Source organism: Triticum dicoccoides, chromosome 5A, assembly GCF_002162155.2.
Source record: "Triticum dicoccoides isolate Atlit2015 ecotype Zavitan chromosome 5A, WEW_v2.0, whole genome shotgun sequence".
NCBI classification, from domain to species: domain Eukaryota; kingdom Viridiplantae; phylum Streptophyta; class Magnoliopsida; order Poales; family Poaceae; genus Triticum; species Triticum dicoccoides.
In genome coordinates, this window is record NC_041388.1 from 236,308,186 (window position 1) to 236,318,298 (window position 10,113).

A 10,113-nucleotide genomic window follows, 5' to 3' on the forward strand; every position below is an offset into this window, starting at 1 on the left:
ACCACAAAAACCATGGTGCAATGCGCAAGCAACATGATGCAAAACAAGGCATGACATGCGGGATGTAATATGCAATGCATATGTGTGCTCCGGAAGGAAAAGATTGAACCAGGCCTCAACTTGGCAAACCAAGTGCGCCGCTGGAAAGATGAGTTGATTTCGGTCGAAATCGATATAAAGATCACCGGAATCGGATGCACGGTTTGCAAATGGCAAGCAAAACAAGAATGGCACGATTCTGCGATTAACAACACGATGCCATCTAAAATGCAACAAGAAACTAAGCTATTGCACTCTAACATAGCAACAAAGCACATGGCAGTGATCTACTCAAGATGCTTGACAAAAGATGAACACTGAGCTACGGCTAAATCACAAAATAGCAGGTTCAAACAAGCATGGCAAAAGTGCAAAAGATATCAGCTTCACAGACTAAAATAACAACATGCCAGGAATTAACATCAGGAAGCAAAGTTTAGAGCAAGATATCAACATGCTACAGGAACAGAACATAGCAAACAAAGGCATGGCATGAATCTACTCAAAGCATATAACAAAAGTCCCTTGCTGACCATAAGCCAAAAAGGATCATAAGATATGATGGCCCCCATGTAAACATAGAAAGTTCCGTTAACAGATTCAGACTTAGCAGAAAACTGGACATGGAAAAAACAGAGTTACGTAGGCATGTTTGCGAGCTCGATGCACTCAACACAAGGCATTGCATGACAAGCTAAGCATACTCCCAACAAAAAGACATGATCATGAAGCCAAGGAAAGCAAGAACAAGTTCATAGTATGCATGGATCAACTACAACAACTTTGACAAAATTGAATAACATGTAAACAATCTGCCAAGAACATTTTATAGCAAACGTAGAGCAAGATTGAGTCATGCTAGGGTACTCCATAAATGCAAAAGAAGCATGGATGGATAGAGCATAACCATATGTCAAAATCATCCTAACTAAACATACTCAATAGAGGCATGGATCTCTCTGTAGCACCATGAATACATGGCATAAAAATAACATCAGGGAAATGACTTAGTGAAAATCTAAGTCCATGAAATCAGCAACATTACGAGAGCTGCTTTGCATGCATGTGCTAGTCACCACATTGATCACAAAAATACATGGCATACACCCTGTAAAGATGGCATGGCATAGCTCAAAACACATGTTGGGCTCAAGTTCATATGCAGCACACAATAATCATGGAAAAAATGACAAATGCTCATAATCTGATAAGAAACAGGAACTAATATTTTATAGCACTCTTGCAACAGCAATTTGGGCATCAAGATGTACTCAAACAAGCATGGTGCAATGGAACAAAATGAAGAGGACATCCTAACAAACATTTTGTTATATCACACGCCCAAGACGGAGCATCACACAAGAAGTTATGGCATGATGAATAATGCATGAAAAAATGAGCAGGGACGAAGACTTAGTGAAAACCACCTCAGATCTAGGGTTCTTCGGATTTGCACGCGAACCGAGGAGGGCGTGAGCTCGCAGGAGATGGAGGTGGAACTCGCCGGAGAGGAGGGGGTCGCCGGAGATCCGGCCGGACCTCATCGGATCCGGCGCCAGCAGAGGTTGCGCGGCGAGCGGAGCTTCCGGGCGGTGGCGGCAGAGGTTGCCCGGGTAGCCGGGCAGCGAGCTCGCCAGCGTGGAGTGGCGGCGGAGGTGGCGGCCGGAGCAGACAAGGAGGCGGCGGCGCGCGGTGCTGGGTCGGGCGACAGGCGGCGGAGGAGCTCGCGGGCTGGGGGCCCGCCTCGGGCCTAGCGGGCCAGCGGCGTGGGGGCGGCGGACGCGCCACGTGGCGGCGTGGGGTTGGACGGGCGGCGGTGGCAGACGCGCTGGACGTGTCCGGTGGCGGCGGCAGGAAGTTACGGTATGTTTTGACCACGAATTTCGGAGGGGAAGGAGTTTTTATAGGTAGAGGGAAATAGGAGAGTCCAAATGAGGTGCGGTTTTTGGACACGCGATCGTGATCGAACGGCCGAGAGGATGGAGGGGGTTTGGATGGGTTTTGGGCAACTTTGGAGGGGTGTTGGGCTGCAACACACACGAGGCCTTTACGGTTCCCCGATTAACCGTTGGAGTATCAAACGGACTCCAAATGGCACGAAACTTGACATGTGGTCTACCGGTAGTGTACCAAGGCCGCTTGGCAAATCTCGGTCCATTCCGAGAATGTTTAACACCCGCTCACTAAAAGAGGCAAAAGGGGGCGCCGGAGGACATAGGAGTGCCAGAATACAAAACGGACAACGGGGAAAATGCTCAGATGCATGAGACGAACACGTATGCAAATGCGATGCACATGATGACATGATATGAAATGCATGACATGGAAAAATGCAAAACGAAGAAAAAACCCAACCACGAGGGAATATCATAACTTAGAGCCAAAAACGGCAAGAGTTGGAATACAAATATGGAAAGTTATATCCAGGGCGCTACAACACTCCACCACTACGAAAGGATCTCGTCCCGAGATCTAGGACCGAAAAAACTCTGGATATTCGGAATGGAGGTGGTCCTCGCGTTCCCAGTTGGCCTCTCGGTCGGAATGGTGTGACCACTTCACTTTCAGGAATTTGATTGACTTGTTGCGAGTCTTGCGCTCAGTTTCTTCAAGAATAGCAATGGGATGCTCATGATAAGACATGTCTTCTTGGAGACCAATCTCTTCGAAGTTGATGGTGCGGTCAGGAGTCTTGAAACACTTACGAATCTGAGACACGTGAAACACGTCATGCACGTTCGCAAAGTTGGATGGAAGCTCAAGTTGATAGGCGAGGTCGCCTCTTTTGCCAATGATCTTGAAAGGACACACGTATCTAGGGGAAAGCTTCCCTTTGATACCAAAGCGACGAGTACCTTTCATTGGAGAGACGCGGAGATAGACATGGTCTCCGATCTCGAAAGCCAAGTCACGGTGCTTGCTATCATAGTAACTCTTCTGGCGCGATTGCGCGGCTTTGAGATTTTCACGGATGACTTTACACATTTCTTCAGCCTCTATGATCAAGTCATTGCCAAGAAGTTGGTGTTCACCAGTCTCTGACCAATTGAGAGGAGTACAGCACTTTCGGCCATAGAGAATTTCGAATGGGGCCTTGCCCGAACTCGCTTGGAAACTGTTGTTGTAGGAGAACTCGGCATATGGAAGACAATCTTCCCACTTCATACTGAAAGAGATGACGCAAGCCCTGAGCATATCTTCAAGAATTTCATTTACTCGCTCGACTTGTCCACTGGTTTGAGAATGGAAGGCTGTGCTGAAGCGGATGTTGGTGCCCATGGCCTTCTGAAAGGAATCCCAGAACTTACAAGTAAACATGCTTCCACGGTCTGAAGATATCAACTGCGGAATGCCGTGCAAGGAGACAATCCTGGAGGTATATAGCTTTGCCAACTGAGCTACTGTGATAGATTCTTTGATAGGAAGAAAATGAGCCACTTTAGTAAGCTTGTCGATGACAACATAGATAGCATCATTGCCACGCTTGGACTAGGGAAATCCAGTCACGAAGTCCATCTCAATATGGTCAAACTTCCATTTTGGAATGGCAAGAGGTTGGAGGAGACCAGCTGGCCGTTGGTGCTCTGCTTTCACTCTTCTGCAGACATCGCATTCATTCACGAACTGAGCAATCTCGCGCTTCATTCGAGTCCACCAATACGACTGCTTGAGGTCATGTACATCTTTGTACTTTCATGATGAATATATAGGAGTGAATTGTGAGCCTCATTCATAATGACTTTACGAAGGTCACCTTTAGGAACAACAATTCGATCCTCGAAGAATAGAGTATCTTTGTCATCGAGGCGATAGCACTTGTACTTGGGTTGGCTCTTGGCAGTCCCAATCTTCACCTTCTTCACCATTGCATCAAGAAGTTGTGCCTCACGAATCCGATCTTCCGAAGTAGGAGAGACTTGGAGGTTGGCAAGAAATCCTTGAGGAACAACTTGGAGATTAAGTTTGCGGAAAGCTTCACAAAGGTCCGGTTGGAAGGGCTTGAGAATTAAACGTTGCAGTAAGCCTTCCTGCTCAAAGCGTCTGCAATGACATTGGCCTTCCTGGAGTATATTCAATACTCGGATTATACTCTTGAATCATTTCGACCCAACGAGTCTGCCTGAGGTTGAGGTTGGGTTGAGTGAAGATGTACTTGAGGCTCTTATGATCCATGAAGATGTCCACTTTCCTTCCCAACAAGAGATGTCTCCATGTTAAAAGAGCATGGACAGCTGCCGCCAACTCGAGGTCTTGAGTGGGGTAGTTCATTTTGTTGGGATTCAACTGACGAGAGGTATAGGCCACAACTTTCTTCTCTTGGATTAACACAGCACCGAGACCTTGAAGGGAAGCATCACAAAAACCCTCGAATTGTTTTGGATTCATCAGGAGGAGTCAGAATTGGAGCTGTGACTAACTTCTCTTTGAGGGTGTTGAAAGCGATGTCACATTCAGGCCTCCAGACATACTTCACATGCTTCTGGAGGAGGTTGGAAAGAGGCTTCACGATCTTAGAGAAATTCTCAACGAATCTTCGACAATAGCTTGCGAGCCCAAGGATGCTGCGGAGTTGCTTCACATTCTGAGGCATTTCCCAATTCACAATTGCAGACACTTTCTCAGGATTAACAGCTATTCCCTTGGCGGAGATGATATGCCCAAGGTAGAGAACCCCATCAATCCAAAACTCGCACTTTGAAAACTTCCCATAGAACTGATGTTCTCTGAGTTTGTCCAACACCAATCTCAAATGCTTGACATGATCCTCCTTGTTCTCGGAAAAGACCAAAATGTCATTGAGAGACACCAAGACGAAATCATTTGTGTAAGGGTTAAAGATGAAGTTCATCATGTGAGAGAATGTTGGAGGAGCATTGACAAGGCCGAAAGACATGACAATGTATTCATAGGAACCATAGCTTGTTCTGAATGCTGTCTTGGGGATATCTTGTTCATGAATGCGAATGTGATGATAGCCCATACAGAGGTCAAGCTTGGCGAATACCCGAGCACCTCTGAGTTGTTCGAAAAGCTCATTGATGTTGGGAAGTGGGTACTTGTTCTTTATGGTCTTCTTGTTCAATGGACGGTAGTTGACACAGAGTCAGTCTGTGCCATCTTTCTTCTTGACAAAAAGAACACCACAACCCCATGGAGAAAAACTCGGTCGGATCAAACCCATGCGCTCTTGTATATCGAGTTGTTTCTTCAGCTCCTTCAACTCTTCTGGTCCAAGCTTGTAAGGACATTTGCAAACAGGTTCCGTGCCAGGCTCAAGATCGATGACGAATTCAACTAGCTAGTGAGGAGGCATTCCTGGAAGCTCTTCTGGAAAGACATCTTGATATTCACAAACGACTGGAATCTGAGAGATGGCATTCAACTCGCCCTTCTCATTGAGAGAAAATAGACGAATTGTATCATCACGAGCGGCAAAGACTATCACATCCTCAGACGAGTGTGTCAATTGAATCTATCTAGCCGCACAATCAAGTTGAGCCTTGTGCTTAGAAAGCCAGTCCATGTCGAGAATTAGGTCAATATCCGAGTTACCAAGAACAATCGGAGAGGACAGAAATTTATAGTCTCCAAACTAGACAGAGACATCGGGAGCAACCAAACTAGAAGTCATAAGCTTTCCCGGAGAAACAAGTTGCATGACTTTGGGCAAAACCTCTGTATCAACATTGTGCTCCGATGCAAAAGGGAATGACATGAAAGAATGTGATGCACCAGAGTCCAAAAGAACTTTTGCAGGAATGTCGTTAACAGGAAGGTTACCCATGATCACTTCTGAAGGGTCCTCTGCCTGAGCTGCGTTGATCATGTTGACCTTTGCAAACATGGGATTATGCTTGACCACTGCATTGCTGGCAGATCTCACAGGAGGAGGAGGTGGAAGGCGCCTCCGGTGGAAGCATTTGTTTGCATAGTGACCCTTCTGCTGACACTTGTTGCACGTAACCTCTGAGAGCGGACGGTGACAAGGAGCACTTGACCTTGGAGCATGAGACTGCGGTTTGTTCTGACAGCCTAGGTTGGGTGGGTGGGAAGATCCATTGCCACCTTTAATCTTCTGTTGGTAAGGCTAACAGAACGGAGGAGGAGGAGGCTACCAGTACTTTTGCTGCTTAGCTGCCACTTAAGTTGAAGAAGAAGAACGAGTTGCATCCCTGACTCTCTTCTTAGAAGCAATGCACTTGAGCTAAGCAGCCTCTTGCTTTAGTGCCATGTTGTATAACTCATCATACTGTTTCGGCTCAAAAAGCACGAGAGCTAGTTGCAGATCTTCTCTGAGGCCACCTCTGAATTGATAAATCATGCTCTTCTCATTAGGGACGTCTTGTTTGGCGAAGCGAGCGAGCCTATGGAACATGATGTTGTATTTGTAAACAGACATACTGCCTTGCTTCAGATTGTGGAACTCCTCACGCTTACTCTCAACAACACTTTGAGGAATGTGGTGAGCTTTGAAGTCTCGGCGGAAATCATCCCAGGTAATCGCACGACCTCCTCTGGAATCTTTGTATTGTTGATACCACTCAGCAACTTGGTCTTTTAGTTGGAATGAAGCAAACTTGACAAAGTCCTCAGGCCTGACGTTGCTACACTCAAAATGTTTGCAGATATCCACGAGCCAATCGTCAGCGTCTATGGCCTAGACATAGTTACTGAAAGACTTTGGCTGGTTTGTGAGGAACTGGTTGAGGGTAGCAAACTGAACTTGATTGTTTCCATGGCCTAGATTTCCTTGGTTATGCTCTTGCAAGAGTTGCATAAGCATCTGCATGTTGGTGTTGGTGGCGGCCATCACAGCTTGCCATGCCTCCGGAGGTGGAGGTGATGGCGGTGGTTTCGGATTCTGACGCGTTGGAGGAGCCATCCTGAAGAGGGTGACATCCGTTAGCATCTTGAAAGACATATATTCAAGCTGAATCAAATGGATCGAAATTGCAACATATAACCTTAACATTCGAACAAGAATGAACGAATGATATCCAAAGTAAATGATCACACTTCCATGAATTGAGAAGCCACTTAGATGGAGATAGATGAATAAAACAATAAGGTACGGATATGAACATCTAATTGGTAAGGATTACCCAATCACAAACCAAATATTTGCAGGAAGAAATACTAGAGCTACGTGAATTCCCACCTATGAAACTCCTGAAATTTTCTGGTTATGCAATCAGGTGTTTCGGATACAGGGGAAGCATAATATCTCACCCAAAACTAGCAAATCCTACATCCAATTGTATCCATCCTTCAACACATAACCAAGAAACCTTCGGAAATCATTTACCTCAACCTTCGAAAAGCATCCGCTATACGAGTTATGGCAATACTCCCGAACTACCGCCCCAGTACTAGGTGGCGTCGAGGTTATCTCACCAACAACTGCATAAAAGAGATTTTCGATGTTGGTGAACTCAGGTATTCCAAAACTGCAACGATAAAATTGTGACGACAAAACCTCAGAGCTCAACTCCCCGGGACACTGCCACAAACCCTAAATGTCAGGAGGCAACAAGAACAATGTTCTCGTCACAAAACCATCGAAACGATTCCAAGATACCCGCGTGATCCTAAAAAAATATTTCATGAAATTTGAGGAGAGAAGAGTCAAAACTCTACGTCAGGAGGCCTCACCAAAGGGACGAAGGGACTGAGGAGTAAATAGAATCCTACTCTCCGATATATATAATCCTATAAGACTCAAAACATTTTTCTAGACTCAACAACGCCAGCGATTCGATCAAGCAGGGGGCTCCTAAGTCGGGGAAGGCTCTGATTACCAACTTGTAACACCCATGATGCGGCTATATCTCCCACGTGTCGGAGCACGACTTAGAGGCATAACCGCATTGTAGCCATGTCGCAAGAGGGGTAATCTTTGCGCCTCCCATGTACTGAATAAGAAAGAGATAAAGAGTTGGCTTACAATCGCCACTTCACACAATACATAAAAATAGCATTACATCATCCAGAATACAATCAAGGTCCGACTACAGAACCAAAATAAAGACAACCCCAAATGCATAAGATCCCCGATAGCCCCAACTGGGCTCCACTACTGATCGTTTGGAAAGGAAACATAGTAACATCCTGAATTCTTATCGAACTCCCACTTGAGTTCGGTCGCCTCCCCTGGACTGGCATCATCGGCACCTGCATCCAGTTTTTGGAAGTAATCGGTGAGTCACGGGGACTCAGCAATCTCACACTCTCGCGATCAAGACTATTTAAGCTTATGTGAAGGAAAAGGTAGTGAGGTGGAGCTCCAGCAAGCACTAGCGTATAGGGTGGCTAACATACGCAAATGAGAACGAGAAGAGGAGCAAAGCACAGTCGATAAACTATGATCAAGAAGTGATCCTAGAACTATTTACGTTCAAGCATAACACGAGACCGTGTTCTCTTCTCGGACTCCGCCGAAAAGAGACCATCACGGCTACACATGTTGTTGATTCATCTTAATTAAGTTAAGTGTCAGGTTTTCTACAACCGGATATTAATAAATTCCCATCTGCCCATAACCGCGGGCACAACTTTCGAAAGTTCAAAACCCTGCAGGGGTGTCCCAACTTAGCCCATCACAAGCTCTCACGGTCAACGAAGGATATTCCTTCTCCTAGGAAGACCCAATAAGACTCGGAATCCCGGTTACAAGACATTTCGACAATGGTAAAACAAGACCACCAAAGCCGCCCGATGTGCCGACAAATCCCGATAGGAGTCGCATGTATCTCGTTCTCAGGGCACACCGGATGAGACATCCTACGAGTAAAGCCTAACCTCAATTTGCCCGGAGGTGACCCCGCGGTGTACTCATTTCGGAACAACACTTAGAGGAGCACTGGCCCGGGGGGTTAAATAAAGATGACCCTTGAGTCCGCGGAACCCAAGAGAAAAAGGATTAGGTGGCAAATGGTAAAACCAAGGTTGGGCCTTCCTGGAGGAGTTTTATTCAAGCCGAACTTTCAAGGGGTTCCCATTATAACCCAACCGCGTAAGGAACAAAAAATCAAGGAACATAACACCGGTATGATGGAAACTACGGCGGCAAGAGTGGAACAAAACATCAGGCATAAGGTCGAGCCTTCCACACTTTACCAAGTATATAGGTGCATGAAAATAAACAAGATATAATAATGATATCCCAACAAAAATCATGTTCACACAAGGAACAAACTTCATCTCCACCTGCAACTAGCAACGCTATAAGAGGGGCTGAGCAAAGCGGTAATATAGCCAATAAATGGTTTGCTAGGACAAGGTGGGTTAGAGGTTTGACATGGAAATATGGGAGGCATGATAAATCAAGTGTTAGGTATCGCGGCATAGCAATAGAGCGAGCAACTAGCAAGCAAAGATAGAAGTGATTTCGAGGGTATGGTCATCTTGCCTGCAAAGTTCTCCGAGTTGATGTAAGCTTGATCCTCATAAGCGTACTCAACGGGTTCCTCGATCATGAACTCTTCTCCCGGCTCAACCCAAGGCAAGAATACAAGCGAAAGAAACCACAATCAACCACGGTGCAATGCGCAAGCAACATGATGCAAAACATGGCATGATATGCGGGATGTACTATGCAATGCGTATGTGTGCTCTAGAAGGAAAAGATTTAACCAGGCCTCAACTTGGAAAACCAATTGCGCCGCTGGAAATATGAGTTGATTTCGGTCGAAATCGATATAAAGATCACCGGAATTGGATGCATGGTTTACAAATGGCAAGCAAAACAAGAATGGCACGATTCTGTGATTAACAGCACGATGCCATCTAAAATGCAACAAGAAACTAAGCTACTGCACTCTAACATAGCAACAAAGCACATGGCAGTGATCTACTCAAGATGCTTGACAAAAGATGAACACTGAGCTACGGCTAAATCACAAAATAGCAGGTTCAAACAAGCATGGCAAAAGTGCAAAAGATATCAGCTTCACAGACTAAAATAACAACATGCCAGGAATTAACATCAGGAAGCAGAGTTTAGAGCAAGATATCAACATGCTACAGGAACAGAACATAGCAAACAAAGGCATGGCATGAATCTACTCAAAGCAT